Source organism: Callionymus lyra, chromosome 8 (genome assembly GCF_982586985.1).
Source record: "Callionymus lyra chromosome 8, fCalLyr1.hap1.1, whole genome shotgun sequence".
Lineage (NCBI taxonomy): Eukaryota > Metazoa > Chordata > Actinopteri > Syngnathiformes > Callionymidae > Callionymus > Callionymus lyra.
In genome coordinates this window covers 3,284,326-3,305,592 of record NC_141825.1, presented here as the reverse complement: position 1 = coordinate 3,305,592, position 21,267 = coordinate 3,284,326, and the positions used below count along the sequence as shown (strand labels likewise).

General features: G+C 48.0%; 28 non-coding genes across 28 annotated transcripts; all 28 read right to left on the bottom strand.

Moving 5' to 3' along the window:
• Nucleotides 1-216: 216 nt before the first annotated feature.
• On the bottom strand, nt 217-381 carry LOC148072817 (U1 spliceosomal RNA). The gene has a single exon (XR_015712743.1). It is a non-coding gene; the product is annotated as a U1 spliceosomal RNA (small nuclear RNA).
• A 469-nt stretch (nt 382-850) lies between these two features.
• Nucleotides 851-1,041, bottom strand: LOC148072816 (U2 spliceosomal RNA). Its single transcript, XR_015712648.1, has one exon. It is a non-coding gene; the product is annotated as a U2 spliceosomal RNA (small nuclear RNA).
• Nucleotides 1,042-1,759: 718 nt separating this feature from the next.
• On the bottom strand, nt 1,760-1,924 carry LOC148072815 (U1 spliceosomal RNA). Its single transcript, XR_015712732.1, has one exon. It is a non-coding gene; the product is annotated as a U1 spliceosomal RNA (small nuclear RNA).
• A 469-nt stretch (nt 1,925-2,393) lies between these two features.
• LOC148072814 (U2 spliceosomal RNA) lies at nt 2,394-2,584 on the bottom strand. The gene has a single exon (XR_015712647.1). It is a non-coding gene; the product is annotated as a U2 spliceosomal RNA (small nuclear RNA).
• Nucleotides 2,585-3,268: 684 nt separating this feature from the next.
• Nucleotides 3,269-3,433, bottom strand: LOC148072813 (U1 spliceosomal RNA). The gene has a single exon (XR_015712720.1). It is a non-coding gene; the product is annotated as a U1 spliceosomal RNA (small nuclear RNA).
• A 469-nt stretch (nt 3,434-3,902) lies between these two features.
• On the bottom strand, nt 3,903-4,093 carry LOC148072812 (U2 spliceosomal RNA). The gene has a single exon (XR_015712646.1). It is a non-coding gene; the product is annotated as a U2 spliceosomal RNA (small nuclear RNA).
• Nucleotides 4,094-4,811: 718 nt separating this feature from the next.
• On the bottom strand, nt 4,812-4,976 carry LOC148072811 (U1 spliceosomal RNA). Its single transcript, XR_015712709.1, has one exon. It is a non-coding gene; the product is annotated as a U1 spliceosomal RNA (small nuclear RNA).
• A 469-nt stretch (nt 4,977-5,445) lies between these two features.
• On the bottom strand, nt 5,446-5,636 carry LOC148072810 (U2 spliceosomal RNA). The gene has a single exon (XR_015712645.1). It is a non-coding gene; the product is annotated as a U2 spliceosomal RNA (small nuclear RNA).
• Nucleotides 5,637-6,337: 701 nt separating this feature from the next.
• Nucleotides 6,338-6,502, bottom strand: LOC148072809 (U1 spliceosomal RNA). Its single transcript, XR_015712698.1, has one exon. It is a non-coding gene; the product is annotated as a U1 spliceosomal RNA (small nuclear RNA).
• Nucleotides 6,503-6,971: 469 nt separating this feature from the next.
• Nucleotides 6,972-7,162, bottom strand: LOC148072808 (U2 spliceosomal RNA). The gene has a single exon (XR_015712644.1). It is a non-coding gene; the product is annotated as a U2 spliceosomal RNA (small nuclear RNA).
• A 718-nt stretch (nt 7,163-7,880) lies between these two features.
• Nucleotides 7,881-8,045, bottom strand: LOC148072807 (U1 spliceosomal RNA). Its single transcript, XR_015712687.1, has one exon. It is a non-coding gene; the product is annotated as a U1 spliceosomal RNA (small nuclear RNA).
• A 469-nt stretch (nt 8,046-8,514) lies between these two features.
• On the bottom strand, nt 8,515-8,705 carry LOC148072806 (U2 spliceosomal RNA). The gene has a single exon (XR_015712643.1). It is a non-coding gene; the product is annotated as a U2 spliceosomal RNA (small nuclear RNA).
• Nucleotides 8,706-9,423: 718 nt separating this feature from the next.
• On the bottom strand, nt 9,424-9,588 carry LOC148072805 (U1 spliceosomal RNA). The gene has a single exon (XR_015712503.1). It is a non-coding gene; the product is annotated as a U1 spliceosomal RNA (small nuclear RNA).
• Nucleotides 9,589-10,057: 469 nt separating this feature from the next.
• Nucleotides 10,058-10,248, bottom strand: LOC148072804 (U2 spliceosomal RNA). Its single transcript, XR_015712641.1, has one exon. It is a non-coding gene; the product is annotated as a U2 spliceosomal RNA (small nuclear RNA).
• Nucleotides 10,249-10,949: 701 nt separating this feature from the next.
• On the bottom strand, nt 10,950-11,114 carry LOC148072803 (U1 spliceosomal RNA). Its single transcript, XR_015712676.1, has one exon. It is a non-coding gene; the product is annotated as a U1 spliceosomal RNA (small nuclear RNA).
• Nucleotides 11,115-11,583: 469 nt separating this feature from the next.
• On the bottom strand, nt 11,584-11,774 carry LOC148072802 (U2 spliceosomal RNA). Its single transcript, XR_015712640.1, has one exon. It is a non-coding gene; the product is annotated as a U2 spliceosomal RNA (small nuclear RNA).
• A 718-nt stretch (nt 11,775-12,492) lies between these two features.
• LOC148072801 (U1 spliceosomal RNA) lies at nt 12,493-12,657 on the bottom strand. The gene has a single exon (XR_015712664.1). It is a non-coding gene; the product is annotated as a U1 spliceosomal RNA (small nuclear RNA).
• Nucleotides 12,658-13,126: 469 nt separating this feature from the next.
• LOC148072800 (U2 spliceosomal RNA) lies at nt 13,127-13,309 on the bottom strand. The gene has a single exon (XR_015712272.1). It is a non-coding gene; the product is annotated as a U2 spliceosomal RNA (small nuclear RNA).
• A 718-nt stretch (nt 13,310-14,027) lies between these two features.
• Nucleotides 14,028-14,192, bottom strand: LOC148072799 (U1 spliceosomal RNA). The gene has a single exon (XR_015712653.1). It is a non-coding gene; the product is annotated as a U1 spliceosomal RNA (small nuclear RNA).
• A 469-nt stretch (nt 14,193-14,661) lies between these two features.
• LOC148072798 (U2 spliceosomal RNA) lies at nt 14,662-14,844 on the bottom strand. The gene has a single exon (XR_015712271.1). It is a non-coding gene; the product is annotated as a U2 spliceosomal RNA (small nuclear RNA).
• Nucleotides 14,845-15,562: 718 nt separating this feature from the next.
• LOC148072797 (U1 spliceosomal RNA) lies at nt 15,563-15,727 on the bottom strand. The gene has a single exon (XR_015712642.1). It is a non-coding gene; the product is annotated as a U1 spliceosomal RNA (small nuclear RNA).
• A 469-nt stretch (nt 15,728-16,196) lies between these two features.
• Nucleotides 16,197-16,387, bottom strand: LOC148072796 (U2 spliceosomal RNA). The gene has a single exon (XR_015712639.1). It is a non-coding gene; the product is annotated as a U2 spliceosomal RNA (small nuclear RNA).
• Nucleotides 16,388-17,088: 701 nt separating this feature from the next.
• Nucleotides 17,089-17,253, bottom strand: LOC148072795 (U1 spliceosomal RNA). Its single transcript, XR_015712631.1, has one exon. It is a non-coding gene; the product is annotated as a U1 spliceosomal RNA (small nuclear RNA).
• Nucleotides 17,254-17,722: 469 nt separating this feature from the next.
• Nucleotides 17,723-17,913, bottom strand: LOC148072794 (U2 spliceosomal RNA). Its single transcript, XR_015712638.1, has one exon. It is a non-coding gene; the product is annotated as a U2 spliceosomal RNA (small nuclear RNA).
• A 718-nt stretch (nt 17,914-18,631) lies between these two features.
• LOC148072793 (U1 spliceosomal RNA) lies at nt 18,632-18,796 on the bottom strand. The gene has a single exon (XR_015712620.1). It is a non-coding gene; the product is annotated as a U1 spliceosomal RNA (small nuclear RNA).
• A 457-nt stretch (nt 18,797-19,253) lies between these two features.
• On the bottom strand, nt 19,254-19,444 carry LOC148072792 (U2 spliceosomal RNA). The gene has a single exon (XR_015712637.1). It is a non-coding gene; the product is annotated as a U2 spliceosomal RNA (small nuclear RNA).
• Nucleotides 19,445-20,128: 684 nt separating this feature from the next.
• Nucleotides 20,129-20,293, bottom strand: LOC148072791 (U1 spliceosomal RNA). Its single transcript, XR_015712608.1, has one exon. It is a non-coding gene; the product is annotated as a U1 spliceosomal RNA (small nuclear RNA).
• A 469-nt stretch (nt 20,294-20,762) lies between these two features.
• Nucleotides 20,763-20,953, bottom strand: LOC148072790 (U2 spliceosomal RNA). Its single transcript, XR_015712636.1, has one exon. It is a non-coding gene; the product is annotated as a U2 spliceosomal RNA (small nuclear RNA).
• Between the last annotated feature and the right edge of the window lie 314 nt (nt 20,954-21,267).

The window sequence follows — 21,267 nt, the reverse complement described above, 5'->3', positions numbered from 1 at the left end:
ATCAATTGGGAAAGGCCTGGGCCAACAGTTTGAGATCAGTCCAGTGCTAAGAAGGTCGACAAAGGTCATTCACTGAGAGCGCGATTTTAACTTGATCCCAGAAGGTGATTCCAACCTACCCGGCAACTTGTTAAACCCTACAGACAAGGACAAGCCTCGGCTGAGTGTTCCACACGAGCTTGCATCAAACTAAAGCATTCTTTAACAAGTGATGAACGGGGGAGAGCGCGAACGCAGTCCCCCACTACCAGAAATTATGCAGTCGAGATTCCCACATTTGGGGAATTCGCAAAGGTCAGCATGACCTAGAGTGCAATGGCCGGGCCTCGCCTTGGGTGAACCACCTTCCTGATCATGGTGTCTCCCCTGCCAGGTAAGTATGAATTGTAGAGCTCATAGACTTGATGGCCTGGAAATAATCCCTTGTTCTTACTCATGGTGGGGAGTAATGAGCCACACAGGGTAAGGAACAAGGCAGAGTAAGGAGCCACACAGAGTAAGAACCCAGACCTAGTAAGGAGAGCAACACTATGAAAGGAACCAGACAGATTAAGGAACCATATAGGGTAAGGAACAAGGCAGAGTAAGGAGCCACACTATGAAAGGAACCAGACAGAGTAAGGAACCATATAGGGTAAGGAACAAGGCAGAGTAAGGAGCAACACTATGAAAGGAACCAGACAGAGTAAGGAACCATACAGGGTAAGGAGCCATACAGAGAAGGGAACCAGGAAGGGTAAGGAACGAAATACCCCCATCCTTCTCCTCACTTGAACACTCCACATCAATTGGGAAAGGCCTTGGCCAACCGCTTGAGGGGTTTGTACACTTAATTTCCATACAACTTTTAGGTTTTTGCACTGTTCCCAGAGATAATGCAATACCGGGTCAATGCGCAGAGAGGGTGGAGCAAGCCCCTGGCCCTTCTCCCATGTCCAAAAATCAATTTAATATATGGTCTCCATATAGGAGACGTATCAGATATTAAACTGATAAGAACAGATACTACACTTGATCTTAGCCAAAAGGCCGAGAAGCGATGGCAACCATGTGCATGACCTTTTAGAGGGGCTCGAAAGGTCAACGAGAGCCACTTACGGGGCCACAAAGGGTAAAGAACCAGAAAAGGTAGGGAGCCACATAGGGTAAGGAACCACACAGGGTAAGGAACCACACAGGGTAAGGAGCCACACAAAGAAAGGAACCTGACAAAGTAAGGAGCCACACAGAGTAAGTAACCAGACAGAGTAAGGAACAACACAGAGTAAGGAACCAGACAGAGTAAGGAGCAACATAGAGTAAGGAGCAACACAGGGTAAGGAACAACACAGAGTAAGGAGCCACACAGAGTAAGGAGCCACACAGAGTAAGGGACAAGACAGAGTAAGGAGCAACACAGAGTAAGGAGCCACACAGGGTAAGGAACAACACAGAGTAAGGAGCCAAACAGGTTAAGGAACCAGACAGGGTAAGGAGCCATACAGAGAAAGGAACCAGGCAGGGTAAGGAACCAGATTTCCTTCTCCTCACTGGAATGCTCCACATCAATTGGGAAAGGCCTGGGCCAACAGTTTGAGATCAGTCCAGTGCTAAGAAGGTCGACAAAGGTCATTCACTGAGAGCGCGATTTTAACTTGATCCCAGAAGGTGATTCCAACCTACCCGGCAACTTGTTAAACCCTACAGACAAGGACAAGCCTCGGCTGAGTGTTCCACACGAGCTTGCATCAAACTAAAGCATTCTTTAACAAGTGATGAACGGGGGAGAGCGCGAACGCAGTCCCCCACTACCAGAAATTATGCAGTCGAGATTCCCACATTTGGGGAATTCGCAAAGGTCAGCATGACCTAGAGTGCAATGGCCGGGCCTCGCCTTGGGTGAACCACCTTCCTGATCATGGTGTCTCCCCTGCCAGGTAAGTATGAATTGTAGAGCTCATAGACTTGATGGCCTGGAAATAATCCCTTGTTCTTACTCATGGTGGGGAGTAATGAGCCACACAGGGTAAGGAACAAGGCAGAGTAAGGAGCCACACAGAGTAAGAACCCAGACCTAGTAAGGAGAGCAACACTATGAAAGGAACCAGACAGATTAAGGAACCATATAGGGTAAGGAACAAGGCAGAGTAAGGAGCCACACTATGAAAGGAACCAGACAGAGTAAGGAACCATATAGGGTAAGGAACAAGGCAGAGTAAGGAGCAACACTTTGAAAGGAACCAGACAGAGTAAGGAACCATACAGGGTAAGGAGCCATACAGAGAAGGGAACCAGGAAGGGTAAGGAACGAAATACCCCCATCCTTCTCCTCACTTGAACACTCCACATCAATTGGGAAAGGCCTTGGCCAACCGCTTGAGGGGTTTGTACACTTAATTTCCATACAACTTTTAGGTTTTTGCACTGTTCCCAGAGATAATGCAATACCGGGTCAATGCGCAGAGAGGGTGGAGCAAGCCCCTGGCCCTTCTCCCATGTCCAAAAATCAATTTAATATATGGTCTCCATATAGGAGACGTATCAGATATTAAACTGATAAGAACAGATACTACACTTGATCTTAGCCAAAAGGCCGAGAAGCGATGGCAACCATGTGCATGACCTTTTAGAGGGGCTCGAAAGGTCAACGAGAGCCACTTACGGGGCCACAAAGGGTAAAGAACCAGAAAAGGTAGGGAGCCACATAGGGTAAGGAACCACACAGGGTAAGGAACCACACAGGGTAAGGAGCCACACAAAGAAAGGAACCTGACAAAGTAAGGAGCCACACAGAGTAAGTAACCAGACAGAGTAAGGAACAACACAGAGTAAGGAACCAGACAGAGTAAGGAGCAACACAGAGTAAGGAGCAACACAGGGTAAGGAACAACACAGAGTAAGGAGCCACACAGAGTAAGGAGCCACACAGAGTAAGGGACAAGACAGAGTAAGGAGCAACACAGGGTAAGGAACAACACAGAGTAAGGAGCCAAACAGGGTAAGGAGCCATACAGAGAAAGGAACCAGGCAGGGTAAGGAACCAGATCTCCTTCTCCTCACTGGAATGCTCCACATCAATTGGGAAAGGCCTGGGCCAACAGTTTGAGATCAGTCCAGTGCTAAGAAGGTCGACAAAGGTCATTCACTGAGAGCGCGATTTTAACTTGATCCCAGAAGGTGATTCCAACCTACCCGGCAACTTGTTAAACCCTACAGACAAGGACAAGCCTCGGCTGAGTGTTCCACACGAGCTTGCATCAAACTAAAGCATTCTTTAACAAGTGATGAACGGGGGAGAGCGCGAACGCAGTCCCCCACTACCAGAAATTATGCAGTCGAGATTCCCACATTTGGGGAATTCGCAAAGGTCAGCATGACCTAGAGTGCAATGGCCGGGCCTCGCCTTGGGTGAACCACCTTCCTGATCATGGTGTCTCCCCTGCCAGGTAAGTATGAATTGTAGAGCTCATAGACTTGATGGCCTGGAAATAATCCCTTGTTCTTACTCATGGTGGGGAGTAATGAGCCACACAGGGTAAGGAACAAGGCAGAGTAAGGAGCCACACAGAGTAAGAACCCAGACCTAGTAAGGAGAGCAACACTATGAAAGGAACCAGACAGATTAAGGAACCATATAGGGTAAGGAACAAGGCAGAGTAAGGAGCCACACTATGAAAGGAACCAGACAGAGTAAGGAACCATATAGGGTAAGGAACAAGGCAGAGTAAGGAGCAACACTATGAAAGGAACCAGACAGAGTAAGGAACCATACAGGGTAAGGAGCCATACAGAGAAGGGAACCAGGAAGGGTAAGGAACGAAATACCCCCATCCTTCTCCTCACTTGAACACTCCACATCAATTGGGAAAGGCCTTGGCCAACCGCTTGAGGGGTTTGTACACTTAATTTCCATACAACTTTTAGGTTTTTGCACTGTTCCCAGAGATAATGCAATACCGGGTCAATGCGCAGAGAGGGTGGAGCAAGCCCCTGGCCCTTCTCCCATGTCCAAAAATCAATTTAATATATGGTCTCCATATAGGAGACGTATCAGATATTAAACTGATAAGAACAGATACTACACTTGATCTTAGCCAAAAGGCCGAGAAGCGATGGCAACCATGTGCATGACCTTTTAGAGGGGCTCGAAAGGTCAACGAGAGCCACTTACGGGGCCACAAAGGGTAAAGAACCAGAAAAGGTAGGGAGCCACATAGGGTAAGGAACCACACAGGGTAAGGAACCACACAGGGTAAGGAGCCACACAAAGAAAGGAACCTGACAAAGTAAGGAGCCACACAGAGTAAGTAACCAGACAGAGTAAGGAACAACACAGAGTAAGGAACCAGACAGAGTAAGGAGCAACATAGAGTAAGGAGCAACACAGGGTAAGGAACAACACAGAGTAAGGAGCCACACAGAGTAAGGAGCCACACAGAGTAAGGGACAAGACAGAGTAAGGAGCAACACAGAGTAAGGAGCCACACAGGGTAAGGAACAACACAGAGTAAGGAGCCAAACAGGTTAAGGAACCAGACAGGGTAAGGAGCCATACAGAGAAAGGAACCAGGCAGGGTAAGGAACCAGATTTCCTTCTCCTCACTGGAATGCTCCACATCAATTGGGAAAGGCCTGGGCCAACAGTTTGAGATCAGTCCAGTGCTAAGAAGGTCGACAAAGGTCATTCACTGAGAGCGCGATTTTAACTTGATCCCAGAAGGTGATTCCAACCTACCCGGCAACTTGTTAAACCCTACAGACAAGGACAAGCCTCGGCTGAGTGTTCCACACGAGCTTGCATCAAACTAAAGCATTCTTTAACAAGTGATGAACGGGGGAGAGCGCGAACGCAGTCCCCCACTACCAGAAATTATGCAGTCGAGATTCCCACATTTGGGGAATTCGCAAAGGTCAGCATGACCTAGAGTGCAATGGCCGGGCCTCGCCTTGGGTGAACCACCTTCCTGATCATGGTGTCTCCCCTGCCAGGTAAGTATGAATTGTAGAGCTCATAGACTTGATGGCCTGGAAATAATCCCTTGTTCTTACTCATGGTGGGGAGTAATGAGCCACACAGGGTAAGGAACAAGGCAGAGTAAGGAGCCACACAGAGTAAGAACCCAGACCTAGTAAGGAGAGCAACACTATGAAAGGAACCAGACAGATTAAGGAACCATATAGGGTAAGGAACAAGGCAGAGTAAGGAGCCACACTATGAAAGGAACCAGACAGAGTAAGGAACCATATAGGGTAAGGAACAAGGCAGAGTAAGGAGCAACACTATGAAAGGAACCAGACAGAGTAAGGAACCATACAGGGTAAGGAGCCATACAGAGAAGGGAACCAGGAAGGGTAAGGAACGAAATACCCCCATCCTTCTCCTCACTTGAACACTCCACATCAATTGGGAAAGGCCTTGGCCAACCGCTTGAGGGGTTTGTACACTTAATTTCCATACAACTTTTAGGTTTTTGCACTGTTCCCAGAGATAATGCAATACCGGGTCAATGCGCAGAGAGGGTGGAGCAAGCCCCTGGCCCTTCTCCCATGTCCAAAAATCAATTTAATATATGGTCTCCATATAGGAGACGTATCAGATATTAAACTGATAAGAACAGATACTACACTTGATCTTAGCCAAAAGGCCGAGAAGCGATGGCAACCATGTGCATGACCTTTTAGAGGGGCTCGAAAGGTCAACGAGAGCCACTTACGGGGCCACAAAGGGTAAAGAACCAGAAAAGGTAGGGAGCCACATAGGGTAAGGAACCACACAGGGTAAGGAACCACACAGGGTAAGGAGCCACACAAAGAAAGGAACCTGACAAAGTAAGGAGCCACACAGAGTAAGTAACCAGACAGAGTAAGGAACAACACAGAGTAAGGAACCAGACAGAGTAAGGAGCAACACAGAGTAAGGAGCAACACAGGGTAAGGAACAACACAGAGTAAGGAGCCACACAGAGTAAGGAGCCACACAGAGTAAGGGACAAGACAGAGTAAGGAGCAACACAGAGTAAGGAGCCACACAGGGTAAGGAACAACACAGAGTAAGGAGCCAAACAGGGTAAGGAGCCATACAGAGAAAGGAACCAGGCAGGGTAAGGAACCAGATCTCCTTCTCCTCACTGGAATGCTCCACATCAATTGGGAAAGGCCTGGGCCAACAGTTTGAGATCAGTCCAGTGCTAAGAAGGTCGACAAAGGTCATTCACTGAGAGTGCGATTTTAACTTGATCCCAGAAGGTGATTCCAACCTACCCGGCAACTTGTTAAACCCTACAGACAAGGACAAGCCTCGGCTGAGTGTTCCACACGAGCTTGCATCAAACTAAAGCATTCTTTAACAAGTGATGAACGGGGGAGAGCGCGAACGCAGTCCCCCACTACCAGAAATTATGCAGTCGAGATTCCCACATTTGGGGAATTCGCAAAGGTCAGCATGACCTAGAGTGCAATGGCCGGGCCTCGCCTTGGGTGAACCACCTTCCTGATCATGGTGTCTCCCCTGCCAGGTAAGTATGAATTGTAGAGCTCATAGACTTGATGGCCTGGAAATAATCCCTTGTTCTTACTCATGGTGGGGAGTAATGAGCCACACAGGGTAAGGAACAAGGCAGAGTAAGGAGCCACACAGAGTAAGAACCCAGACCTAGTAAGGAGAGCAACACTATGAAAGGAACCAGACAGATTAAGGAACCATATAGGGTAAGGAACAAGGCAGAGTAAGGAGCCACACTATGAAAGGAACCAGACAGAGTAAGGAACCATATAGGGTAAGGAACAAGGCAGAGTAAGGAGCAACACTATGAAAGGAACCAGACAGAGTAAGGAACCATACAGGGTAAGGAGCCATACAGAGAAGGGAACCAGGAAGGGTAAGGAACGAAATACCCCCATCCTTCTCCTCACTTGAACACTCCACATCAATTGGGAAAGGCCTTGGCCAACCGCTTGAGGGGTTTGTACACTTAATTTCCATACAACTTTTAGGTTTTTGCACTGTTCCCAGAGATAATGCAATACCGGGTCAATGCGCAGAGAGGGTGGAGCAAGCCCCTGGCCCTTCTCCCATGTCCAAAAATCAATTTAATATATGGTCTCCATATAGGAGACGTATCAGATATTAAACTGATAAGAACAGATACTACACTTGATCTTAGCCAAAAGGCCGAGAAGCGATGGCAACCATGTGCATGACCTTTTAGAGGGGCTCGAAAGGTCAACGAGAGCCACTTACGGGGCCACAAAGGGTAAAGAACCAGAAAAGGTAGGGAGCCACATAGGGTAAGGAACCACACAGGGTAAGGAACCACACAGGGTAAGGAGCCACACAAAGAAAGGAACCTGACAAAGTAAGGAGCCACAGAGAGTAAGTAACCAGACAGAGTAAGGAACAACACAGAGTAAGGAACCAGACAGAGTAAGGAGCAACATAGAGTAAGGAGCAACACAGGGTAAGGAACAACACAGAGTAAGGAGCCACACAGAGTAAGGAGCCACACAGAGTAAGGGACAAGACAGAGTAAGGAGCAACACAGAGTAAGGAGCCACACAGGGTAAGGAACAACACAGAGTAAGGAGCCAAACAGGTTAAGGAACCAGACAGGGTAAGGAGCCATACAGAGAAAGGAACCAGGCAGGGTAAGGAACCAGATTTCCTTCTCCTCACTGGAATGCTCCACATCAATTGGGAAAGGCCTGGGCCAACAGTTTGAGATCAGTCCAGTGCTAAGAAGGTCGACAAAGGTCATTCACTGAGAGCGCGATTTTAACTTGATCCCAGAAGGTGATTCCAACCTACCCGGCAACTTGTTAAACCCTACAGACAAGGACAAGCCTCGGCTGAGTGTTCCACACGAGCTTGCATCAAACTAAAGCATTCTTTAACAAGTGATGAACGGGGGAGAGCGCGAACGCAGTCCCCCACTACCAGAAATTATGCAGTCGAGATTCCCACATTTGGGGAATTCGCAAAGGTCAGCATGACCTAGAGTGCAATGGCCGGGCCTCGCCTTGGGTGAACCACCTTCCTGATCATGGTGTCTCCCCTGCCAGGTAAGTATGAATTGTAGAGCTCATAGACTTGATGGCCTGGAAATAATCCCTTGTTCTTACTCATGGTGGGGAGTAATGAGCCACACAGGGTAAGGAACAAGGCAGAGTAAGGAGCCACACAGAGTAAGAACCCAGACCTAGTAAGGAGAGCAACACTATGAAAGGAACCAGACAGATTAAGGAACCATATAGGGTAAGGAACAAGGCAGAGTAAGGAGCCACACTATGAAAGGAACCAGACAGAGTAAGGAACCATATAGGGTAAGGAACAAGGCAGAGTAAGGAGCAACACTATGAAAGGAACCAGACAGAGTAAGGAACCATACAGGGTAAGGAGCCATACAGAGAAGGGAACCAGGAAGGGTAAGGAACGAAATACCCCCATCCTTCTCCTCACTTGAACACTCCACATCAATTGGGAAAGGCCTTGGCCAACCGCTTGAGGGGTTTGTACACTTAATTTCCATACAACTTTTAGGTTTTTGCACTGTTCCCAGAGATAATGCAATACCGGGTCAATGCGCAGAGAGGGTGGAGCAAGCCCCTGGCCCTTCTCCCATGTCCAAAAATCAATTTAATATATGGTCTCCATATAGGAGACGTATCAGATATTAAACTGATAAGAACAGATACTACACTTGATCTTAGCCAAAAGGCCGAGAAGCGATGGCAACCATGTGCATGACCTTTTAGAGGGGCTCGAAAGGTCAACGAGAGCCACTTACGGGGCCACAAAGGGTAAAGAACCAGAAAAGGTAGGGAGCCACATAGGGTAAGGAACCACACAGGGTAAGGAACCACACAGGGTAAGGAGCCACACAAAGAAAGGAACCTGACAAAGTAAGGAGCCACACAGAGTAAGTAACCAGACAGAGTAAGGAACAACACAGAGTAAGGAACCAGACAGAGTAAGGAGCAACATAGAGTAAGGAGCAACACAGGGTAAGGAACAACACAGAGTAAGGAGCCACACAGAGTAAGGAGCCACACAGAGTAAGGGACAAGACAGAGTAAGGAGCAACACAGAGTAAGGAGCCACACAGGGTAAGGAACAACACAGAGTAAGGAGCCAAACAGGTTAAGGAACCAGACAGGGTAAGGAGCCATACAGAGAAAGGAACCAGGCAGGGTAAGGAACCAGATTTCCTTCTCCTCACTGGAATGCTCCACATCAATTGGGAAAGGCCTGGGCCAACAGTTTGAGATCAGTCCAGTGCTAAGAAGGTCGACAAAGGTCATTCACTGAGAGCGCGATTTTAACTTGATCCCAGAAGGTGATTCCAACCTACCCGGCAACTTGTTAAACCCTACAGACAAGGACAAGCCTCGGCTGAGTGTTCCACACGAGCTTGCATCAAACTAAAGCATTCTTTAACAAGTGATGAACGGGGGAGAGCGCGAACGCAGTCCCCCACTACCAGAAATTATGCAGTCGAGATTCCCACATTTGGGGAATTCGCAAAGGTCAGCATGACCTAGAGTGCAATGGCCAGGCCTCGCCTTGGGTGAACCACCTTCCTGATCATGGTGTCTCCCCTGCCAGGTAAGTATGAATTGTAGAGCTCATAGACTTGATGGCCTGGAAATAATCCCTTGTTCTTACTCATGGTGGGGAGTAATGAGCCACACAGGGTAAGGAACAAGGCAGAGTAAGGAGCCACACAGAGTAAGAACCCAGACCTAGTAAGGAGAGCAACACTATGAAAGGAACCAGACAGATTAAGGAACCATATAGGGTAAGGAACAAGGCAGAGTAAGGAGCCACACTATGAAAGGAACCAGACAGAGTAAGGAACCATATAGGGTAAGGAACAAGGCAGAGTAAGGAGCAACACTATGAAAGGAACCAGACAGAGTAAGGAACCATACAGGGTAAGGAGCCATACAGAGAAGGGAACCAGGAAGGGTAAGGAACGAAATACCCCCATCCTTCTCCTCACTTGAACACTCCACATCAATTGGGAAAGGCCTTGGCCAACCGCTTGAGGGGTTTGTACACTTAATTTCCATACAACTTTTAGGTTTTTGCACTGTTCCCAGAGATAATGCAATACCGGGTCAATGCGCAGAGAGGGTGGAGCAAGCCCCTGGCCCTTCTCCCATGTCCAAAAATCAATTTAATATATGGTCTCCATATAGGAGACGTATCAGATATTAAACTGATAAGAACAGATACTACACTTGATCTTAGCCAAAAGGCCGAGAAGCGATGGCAACCATGTGCATGACCTTTTAGAGGGGCTCGAAAGGTCAACGAGAGCCACTTACGGGGCCACAAAGGGTAAAGAACCAGAAAAGGTAGGGAGCCACATAGGGTAAGGAACCACACAGGGTAAGGAACCACACAGGGTAAGGAGCCACACAAAGAAAGGAACCTGACAAAGTAAGGAGCCACACAGAGTAAGTAACCAGACAGAGTAAGGAACAACACAGAGTAAGGAACCAGACAGAGTAAGGAGCAACACAGAGTAAGGAGCAACACAGGGTAAGGAACAACACAGAGTAAGGAGCCACACAGAGTAAGGAGCCACACAGAGTAAGGGACAAGACAGAGTAAGGAGCAACACAGAGTAAGGAGCCACACAGGGTAAGGAACAACACAGAGTAAGGAGCCAAACAGGGTAAGGAGCCATACAGAGAAAGGAACCAGGCAGGGTAAGGAACCAGATCTCCTTCTCCTCACTGGAATGCTCCACATCAATTGGGAAAGGCCTGGGCCAACAGTTTGAGATCAGTCCAGTGCTAAGAAGGTCGACAAAGGTCATTCACTGAGAGCGCGATTTTAACTTGATCCCAGAAGGTGATTCCAACCTACCCGGCAACTTGTTAAACCCTACAGACAAGGACAAGCCTCGGCTGAGTGTTCCACACGAGCTTGCATCAAACTAAAGCATTCTTTAACAAGTGATGAACGGGGGAGAGCGCGAACGCAGTCCCCCACTACCAGAAATTATGCAGTCGAGATTCCCACATTTGGGGAATTCGCAAAGGTCAGCATGACCTAGAGTGCAATGGCCGGGCCTCGCCTTGGGTGAACCACCTTCCTGATCATGGTGTCTCCCCTGCCAGGTAAGTATGAATTGTAGAGCTCATAGACTTGATGGCCTGGAAATAATCCCTTGTTCTTACTCATGGTGGGGAGTAATGAGCCACACAGGGTAAGGAACAAGGCAGAGTAAGGAGCCACACAGAGTAAGAACCCAGACCTAGTAAGGAGAGCAACACTATGAAAGGAACCAGACAGATTAAGGAACCATATAGGGTAAGGAACAAGGCAGAGTAAGGAGCCACACTATGAAAGGAACCAGACAGAGTAAGGAACCATATAGGGTAAGGAACAAGGCAGAGTAAGGAGCAACACTATGAAAGGAACCAGACAGAGTAAGGAACCATACAGGGTAAGGAGCCATACAGAGAAGGGAACCAGGAAGGGTAAGGAACGAAATACCCCCATCCTTCTCCTCACTTGAACACTCCACATCAATTGGGAAAGGCCTTGGCCAACCGCTTGAGGGGTTTGTACACTTAATTTCCATACAACTTTTAGGTTTTTGCACTGTTCCCAGAGATAATGCAATACCGGGTCAATGCGCAGAGAGGGTGGAGCAAGCCCCTGGCCCTTCTCCCATGTCCAAAAATCAATTTAATATATGGTCTCCATATAGGAGACGTATCAGATATTAAACTGATAAGAACAGATACTACACTTGATCTTAGCCAAAAGGCCGAGAAGCGATGGCAACCATGTGCATGACCTTTTAGAGGGGCTCGAAAGGTCAACGAGAGCCACTTACGGGGCCACAAAGGGTAAAGAACCAGAAAAGGTAGGGAGCCACATAGGGTAAGGAACCACACAGGGTAAGGAACCACACAGGGTAAGGAGCCACACAAAGAAAGGAACCTGACAAAGTAAGGAGCCACAGAGAGTAAGTAACCAGACAGAGTAAGGAACAACACAGAGTAAGGAACCAGACAGAGTAAGGAGCAACATAGAGTAAGGAGCAACACAGGGTAAGGAACAACACAGAGTAAGGAGCCACACAGAGTAAGGAGCCACACAGAGTAAGGGACAAGACAGAGTAAGGAGCAACACAGAGTAAGGAGCCACACAGGGTAAGGAACAACACAGAGTAAGGAGCCAAACAGGTTAAGGAACCAGACAGGGTAAGGAGCCATACAGAGAAAGGAACCAGGCAGGGTAAGGAACCAGATTTCCTTCTCCTCACTGGAATGCTCCACATCAATTGGGAAAGGCCTGGGCCAACAGTTTGAGATCAGTCCAGTGCTAAGAAGGTCGACAAAGGTCATTCACTGAGAGCGCGATTTTAACTTGATCCCAGAAGGTGATTCCAACCTACCCGGCAACTTGTTAAACCCTACAGACAAGGACAAGCCTCGGCTGAGTGTTCCACACGAGCTTGCATCAAACTAAAGCATTCTTTAACAAGTGATGAACGGGGGAGAGCGCGAACGCAGTCCCCCACTACCAGAAATTATGCAGTCGAGATTCCCACATTTGGGGAATTCGCAAAGGTCAGCATGACCTAGAGTGCAATGGCCGGGCCTCGCCTTGGGTGAACCACCTTCCTGATCATGGTGTCTCCCCTGCCAGGTAAGTATGAATTGTAGAGCTCATAGACTTGATGGCCTGGAAATAATCCCTTGTTCTTACTCATGGTGGGGAGTAATGAGCCACACAGGGTAAGGAACAAGGCAGAGTAAGGAGCCACACAGAGTAAGAACCCAGACCTAGTAAGGAGAGCAACACTATGAAAGGAACCAGACAGATTAAGGAACCATATAGGGTAAGGAACAAGGCAGAGTAAGGAGCCACACTATGAAAGGAACCAGACAGAGTAAGGAACCATATAGGGTAAGGAACAAGGCAGAGTAAGGAGCAACACTATGAAAGGAACCAGACAGAGTAAGGAACCATACAGGGTAAGGAGCCATACAGAGAAGGGAACCAGGAAGGGTAAGGAACGAAATACCCCCATCCTTCTCCTCACTTGAACACTCCACATCAATTGGGAAAGGCCTTGGCCAACCGCTTGAGGGGTTTGTACACTTAATTTCCATACAACTTTTAGGTTTTTGCACTGTTCCCAGAGATAATGCAATACCGGGTCAATGCGCAGAGAGGGACCCCTGGCCCTTCTCCCATGTCCAAAAATCAATTTAATATATGGTCTCCATATAGGAGACGTATCAGATATTAAACTGATAAGAACAGATACTACACTTGATCTTAGCCAAAAGGCCGAGAAGCGATGGCAACCATGTGCATGACCTTTTAGAGGGGCTCGAAAGGTCAACGAGAGCCACTTACGGGGCCACAAAGGGTAAAGAACCAGAAAAGGTAGGGAGCCACATAGGGTAAGGAACCACACAGGGTAAGGAACCACACAGGGTAAGGAGCCACACAAAGAAAGGAACCTGACAAAGTAAGGAGCCACACAGAGTAAGTAACCAGACAGAGTAAGGAACAACACAGAGTAAGGAACCAGACAGAGTAAGGAGCAACATAGAGTAAGGAGCAACACAGGGTAAGGAACAACACAGAGTAAGGAGCCACACAGAGTAAGGAGCCACACAGAGTAAGGGACAAGACAGAGTAAGGAGCAACACAGAGTAAGGAGCCACACAGGGTAAGGAACAACACAGAGTAAGGAGCCAAACAGGTTAAGGAACCAGACAGGGTAAGGAGCCATACAGAGAAAGGAACCAGGCAGGGTAAGGAACCAGATTTCCTTCTCCTCACTGGAATGCTCCACATCAATTGGGAAAGGCCTGGGCCAACAGTTTGAGATCAGTCCAGTGCTAAGAAGGTCGACAAAGGTCATTCACTGAGAGCGCGATTTTAACTTGATCCCAGAAGGTGATTCCAACCTACCCGGCAACTTGTTAAACCCTACAGACAAGGACAAGCCTCGGCTGAGTGTTCCACACGAGCTTGCATCAAACTAAAGCATTCTTTAACAAGTGATGAACGGGGGAGAGCGCGAACGCAGTCCCCCACTACCAGAAATTATGCAGTCGAGATTCCCACATTTGGGGAATTCGCAAAGGTCAGCATGACCTAGAGTGCAATGGCCGGGCCTCGCCTTGGGTGAACCACCTTCCTGATCATGGTGTCTCCCCTGCCAGGTAAGTATGAATTGTAGAGCTCATAGACTTGATGGCCTGGAAATAATCCCTTGTTCTTACTCATGGTGGGGAGTAATGAGCCACACAGGGTAAGGAACAAGGCAGAGTAAGGAGCCACACAGAGTAAGAACCCAGACCTAGTAAGGAGAGCAACACTATGAAAGGAACCAGACAGATTAAGGAACCATATAGGGTAAGGAACAAGGCAGAGTAAGGAGCCACACTATGAAAGGAACCAGACAGAGTAAGGAACCATATAGGGTAAGGAACAAGGCAGAGTAAGGAGCAACACTATGAAAGGAACCAGACAGAGTAAGGAACCATACAGGGTAAGGAGCCATACAGAGAAGGGAACCAGGAAGGGTAAGGAACGAAATACCCCCATCCTTCTCCTCACTTGAACACTCCACATCAATTGGGAAAGGCCTTGGCCAACCGCTTGAGGGGTTTGTACACTTAATTTCCATACAACTTTTAGGTTTTTGCACTGTTCCCAGAGATAATGCAATACCGGGTCAATGCGCAGAGAGGGACCCCTGGCCCTTCTCCCATGTCCAAAAATCAATTTAATATATGGTCTCCATATAGGAGACGTATCAGATATTAAACTGATAAGAACAGATACTACACTTGATCTTAGCCAAAAGGCCGAGAAGCGATGGCAACCATGTGCATGACCTTTTAGAGGGGCTCGAAAGGTCAACGAGAGCCACTTACGGGGCCACAAAGGGTAAAGAACCAGAAAAGGTAGGGAGCCACATAGGGTAAGGAACCACACAGGGTAAGGAACCACACAGGGTAAGGAGCCACACAAAGAAAGGAACCTGACAAAGTAAGGAGCCACACAGAGTAAGTAACCAGACAGAGTAAGGAACAACACAGAGTAAGGAACCAGACAGAGTAAGGAGCAACATAGAGTAAGGAGCAACACAGGGTAAGGAACAACACAGAGTAAGGAGCCACACAGAGTAAGGAGCCACACAGAGTAAGGGACAAGACAGAGTAAGGAGCAACACAGAGTAAGGAGCCACACAGGGTAAGGAACAACACAGAGTAAGGAGCCAAACAGGTTAAGGAACCAGACAGGGTAAGGAGCCATACAGAGAAAGGAACCAGGCAGGGTAAGGAACCAGATTTCCTTCTCCTCACTGGAATGCTCCACATCAATTGGGAAAGGCCTGGGCCAACAGTTTGAGATCAGTCCAGTGCTAAGAAGGTCGACAAAGGTCATTCACTGAGAGCGCGATTTTAACTTGATCCCAGAAGGTGATTCCAACCTACCCGGCAACTTGTTAAACCCTACAGACAAGGACAAGCCTCGGCTGAGTGTTCCACACGAGCTTGCATCAAACTAAAGCATTCTTTAACAAGTGATGAACGGGGGAGAGCGCGAACGCAGTCCCCCACTACCAGAAATTATGCAGTCGAGATTCCCACATTTGGGGAATTCGCAAAGGTCAGCATGACCTAGAGTGCAATGGCCGGGCCTCGCCTTGGGTGAACCACCTTCCTGATCATGGTGTCTCCCCTGCCAGGTAAGTATGAATTGTAGAGCTCATAGACTTGATGGCCTGGAAATAATCCCTTGTTCTTACTCATGGTGGGGAGTAATGAGCCACACAGGGTAAGGAACAAGGCAGAGTAAGGAGCCACACAGAGTAAGAACCCAGACCTAGTAAGGAGAGCAACACTATGAAAGGAACCAGACAGATTAAGGAACCATATAGGGTAAGGAACAAGGCAGAGTAAGGAGCCACACTATGAAAGGAACCAGACAGAGTAAGGAACCATATAGGGTAAGGAACAAGGCAGAGTAAGGAGCAACACTATGAAAGGAACCAGACAGAGTAAGGAACCATACAGGGTAAGGAGCCATACAGAGAAGGGAACCAGGAAGGGTAAGGAACGAAATACCCCCATCCTTCTCCTCACTTGAACACTCCACATCAATTGGGAAAGGCCTTGGCCAACCGCTTGAGGGGTTTGTACACTTAATTTCCATACAACTTTTAGGTTTTTGCACTGTTCCCAGAGATAATGCAATACCGGGTCAATGCGCAGAGAGGGTGGAGCAAGCCCCTGGCCCTTCTCCCATGTCCAAAAATCAATTTAATATATGGTCTCCATATAGGAGACGTATCAGATATTAAACTGATAAGAACAGATACTACACTTGATCTTAGCCAAAAGGCCGAGAAGCGATGGCAACCATGTGCATGACCTTTTAGAGGGGCTCGAAAGGTCAACGAGAGCCACTTACGGGGCCACAAAGGGTAAAGAACCAGAAAAGGTAGGGAGCCACATAGGGTAAGGAACCACACAGGGTAAGGAACCACACAGGGTAAGGAGCCACACAAAGAAAGGAACCTGACAAAGTAAGGAGCCACACAGAGTAAGTAACCAGACAGAGTAAGGAACAACACAGAGTAAGGAACCAGACAGAGTAAGGAGCAACACAGAGTAAGGAGCAACACAGGGTAAGGAACAACACAGAGTAAGGAGCCACACAGAGTAAGGAGCCACACAGAGTAAGGGACAAGACAGAGTAAGGAGCAACACAGAGTAAGGAGCCACACAGGGTAAGGAACAACACAGAGTAAGGAGCCAAACAGGGTAAGGAGCCATACAGAGAAAGGAACCAGGCAGGGTAAGGAACCAGATTTCCTTCTCCTCACTGGAATGCTCCACATCAATTGGGAAAGGCCTGGGCCAACAGTTTGAGATCAGTCCAGTGCTAAGAAGGTCGACAAAGGTCATTCACTGAGAGCGCGATTTTAACTTGATCCCAGAAGGTGATTCCAACCTACCCGGCAACTTGTTAAACCCTACAGACAAGGACAAGCCTCGGCTGAGTGTTCCACACGAGCTTGCATCAAACTAAAGCATTCTTTAACAAGTGATGAACGGGGGAGAGCGCGAACGCAGTCCCCCACTACCAGAAATTATGCAGTCGAGATTCCCACATTTGGGGAATTCGCAAAGGTCAGCATGACCTAGAGTGCAATGGCCGGGCCTCGCCTTGGGTGAACCACCTTCCTGATCATGGTGTCTCCCCTGCCAGGTAAGTATGAATTGTAGAGCTCATAGACTTGATGGCCTGGAAATAATCCCTTGTTCTTACTCATGGTGGGGAATAATGAGCCACACAGGGTAAGGAACAAGGCAGAGTAAGGAGCCACACAGAGTAAGAACCCAGACCTAGTAAGGAGAGCAACACTATGAAAGGAACCAGACAGATTAAGGAACCATATAGGGTAAGGAACAAGGCAGAGTAAGGAGCCACACTATGAAAGGAACCAGACAGAGTAAGGAACCATATAGGGTAAGGAACAAGGCAGAGTAAGGAGCAACACTATGAAAGGAACCAGACAGAGTAAGGAACCATACAGGGTAAGGAGCCATACAGAGAAGGGAACCAGGAAGGGTAAGGAACGAAATACCCCCATCCTTCTCCTCACTTGAACACTCCACATCAATTGGGAAAGGCCTTGGCCAACCGCTTGAGGGGTTTGTACACTTAATTTCCATACAACTTTTAGGTTTTTGCACTGTTCCCAGAGATAATGCAATACCGGGTCAATGCGCAGAGAGGGTGGAGCAAGCCCCTGGCCCTTCTCCCATGTCCAAAAATCAATTTAATATATGGTCTCCATATAGGAGACGTATCAGATATTAAACTGATAAGAACAGATACTACACTTGATCTTAGCCAAAAGGCCGAGAAGCGATGGCAACCATGTGCATGACCTTTTAGAGGGGCTCGAAAGGTCAACGAGAGCCACTTACGGGGCCACAAAGGGTAAAGAACCAGAAAAGGTAGGGAGCCACATAGGGTAAGGAACCACACAGGGTAAGGAACCACACAGGGTAAGGAGCCACACAAAGAAAGGAACCTGACAAAGTAAGGAGCCACACAGAGTAAGTAACCAGACAGAGTAAGGAACAACACAGAGTAAGGAACCAGACAGAGTAAGGAGCAACATAGAGTAAGGAGCAACACAGGGTAAGGAACAACACAGAGTAAGGAGCCACACAGAGTAAGGAGCCACACAGAGTAAGGGACAAGACAGAGTAAGGAGCAACACAGAGTAAGGAGCCACACAGGGTAAGGAACAACACAGAGTAAGGAGCCAAACAGGTTAAGGAACCAGACAGGGTAAGGAGCCATACAGAGAAAGGAACCAGGCAGGGTAAGGAACCAGATTTCCTTCTCCTCACTGGAATGCTCCACATCAATTGGGAAAGGCCTGGGCCAACAGTTTGAGATCAGTCCAGTGCTAAGAAGGTCGACAAAGGTCATTCACTGAGAGCGCGATTTTAACTTGATCCCAGAAGGTGATTCCAACCTACCCGGCAACTTGTTAAACCCTACAGACAAGGACAAGCCTCGGCTGAGTGTTCCACACGAGCTTGCATCAAACTAAAGCATTCTTTAACAAGTGATGAACGGGGGAGAGCGCGAACGCAGTCCCCCACTACCAGAAATTATGCAGTCGAGATTCCCACATTTGGGGAATTCGCAAAGGTCAGCATGACCTAGAGTGCAATGGCCGGGCCTCGCCTTGGGTGAACCACCTTCCTGATCATGGTGTCTCCCCTGCCAGGTAAGTATGAATTGTAGAGCTCATAGACTTGATGGCCTGGAAATAATCCCTTGTTCTTACTCATGGTGGGGAATAATGAGCCACACAGGGTAAGGAACAAGGCAGAGTAAGGAGCCACACAGAGTAAGAACCCAGACCTAGTAAGGAGAGCAACACTATGAAAGGAACCAGACAGATTAAGGAACCATATAGGGTAAGGAACAAGGCAGAGTAAGGAGCCACACTATGAAAGGAACCAGACAGAGTAAGGAACCATATAGGGTAAGGAACAAGGCAGAGTAAGGAGCAACACTATGAAAGGAACCAGACAGAGTAAGGAACCATACAGGGTAAGGAGCCATACAGAGAAGGGAACCAGGAAGGGTAAGGAACGAAATACCCCCATCCTTCTCCTCACTTGAACACTCCACATCAATTGGGAAAGGCCTTGGCCAACCGCTTGAGGGGTTTGTACACTTAATTTTAGGTTTTTGCACTGTTCCCAGAGATAATGCAATACCGGGTCAATGCGCAGAGAGGGTGGAGCAAGCCCCTGGCCCTTCTCCCATGTCCAAAAATCAATTTAATATATGGTCTCCATATAGGAGACGTATCAGATATTAAACTGATAAGAACAGATACTACACTTGATCTTAGCCAAAAGGCCGAGAAGCGATGGCAACCATGTGCATGACCTTTTAGAGGGGCTCGAAAGGTCAACGAGAGCCACTTACGGGGCCACAAAGGGTAAAGAACCAGAAAAGGTAGGGAGCCACATAGGGTAAGGAACCACACAGGGTAAGGAACCACACAGGGTAAGGAGCCACACAAAGAAAGGAACCTGACAAAGTAAGGAGCCACACAGAGTAAGTAACCAGACAGAGTAAGGAACAACACAGAGTAAGGAACCAGACAGAGTAAGGAGCAACACAGAGTAAGGAGCAACACAGGGTAAGGAACAACACAGAGTAAGGAGCCACACAGAGTAAGGAGCCACACAGAGTAAGGGACAAGACAGAGTAAGGAGCCACACAGGGTAAGGAACAACACAGAGTAAGGAGCCAAACAGGGTAAGGAGCCATACAGAGAAAGGAACCAGGCAGGGTAAGGAACCAGATCTCCTTCTCCTCACTGGAATGCTCCACATCAATTGGGAAAGGCCTGGGCCAACAGTTTGAGATCAGTCCAGTGCTAAGAAGGTCGACAAAGGTCATTCACTGAGAGCGCGATTTTAACTTGATCCCAGAAGGTGATTCCAACCTACCCGGCAACTTGTTAAACCCTACAGACAAGGACAAGCCTCGGCTGAGTGTTCCACACGAGCTTGCATCAAACTAAAGCATTCTTTAACAAGTGATGAACGGGGGAGAGCGCGAACGCAGTCCCCCACTACCAGAAATTATGCAGTCGAGATTCCCACATTTGGGGAATTCGCAAAGGTCAGCATGACCTAGAGTGCAATGGCCGGGCCTCGCCTTGGGTGAACCACCTTCCTGATCATGGTGTCTCCCCTGCCAGGTAAGTATGAATTGTAGAGCTCATAGACTTGATGGCCTGGAAATAATCCCTTGTTCTTACTCATGGTGGGGAGTAATGAGCCACACAGGGTAAGGAACAAGGCAGAGTAAGGAGCCACACAGAGTAAGAACCCAGACCTAGTAAGGAGAGCAACACTATGAAAGGAACCAGACAGATTAAGGAACCATATAGGGTAAGGAACAAGGCAGAGTAAGGAGCCACACTATGAAAGGAACCAGACAGAGTAAGGAACCATATAGGGTAAGGAACAAGGCAGAGTAAGGAGCAACACTATGAAAGGAACCAGACAGAGTAAGGAACCATACAGGGTAAGGAGCCATACAGAGAAGGGAACCAGGAAGGGTAAGGAACGAAATACCCCCATCCTTCTCCTCACTTGAACACTCCACATCAATTGGGAAAGGCCTTGGCCAACCGCTTGAGGGGTTTGTACACTTAATTTCCATACAACTTTTAGGTTTTTGCACTGTTCCCAGAGATAATGCAATACCGGGTCAATGCGCAGAGAGGGTGGAGCAAGCCCCTGGCCCTTCTCCCATGTCCAAAAATCAATTTAATATATGGTCTCCATATAGGAGACGTATCAGATATTAAACTGATAAGAACAGATACTACACTTGATCTTAGCCAAAAGGCCGAGAAGCGATGGCAACCATGTGCATGACCTTTTAGAGGGGCTCGAAAGGTCAACGAGAGCCACTTACGGGGCCACAAAGGGTAAAGAACCAGAAAAGGTAGGGAGCCACATAGGGTAAGGAACCACACAGGGTAAGGAACCACACAGGGTAAGGAGCCACACAAAGAAAGGAACCTGACAAAGTAAGGAGCCACACAGAGTAAGTAACCAGACAGAGTAAGGAACAACACAGAGTAAGGAACCAGACAGAGTAAGGAGCAACATAGAGTAAGGAGCAACACAGGGTAAGGAACAACACAGAGTAAGGAGCCACACAGAGTAAGG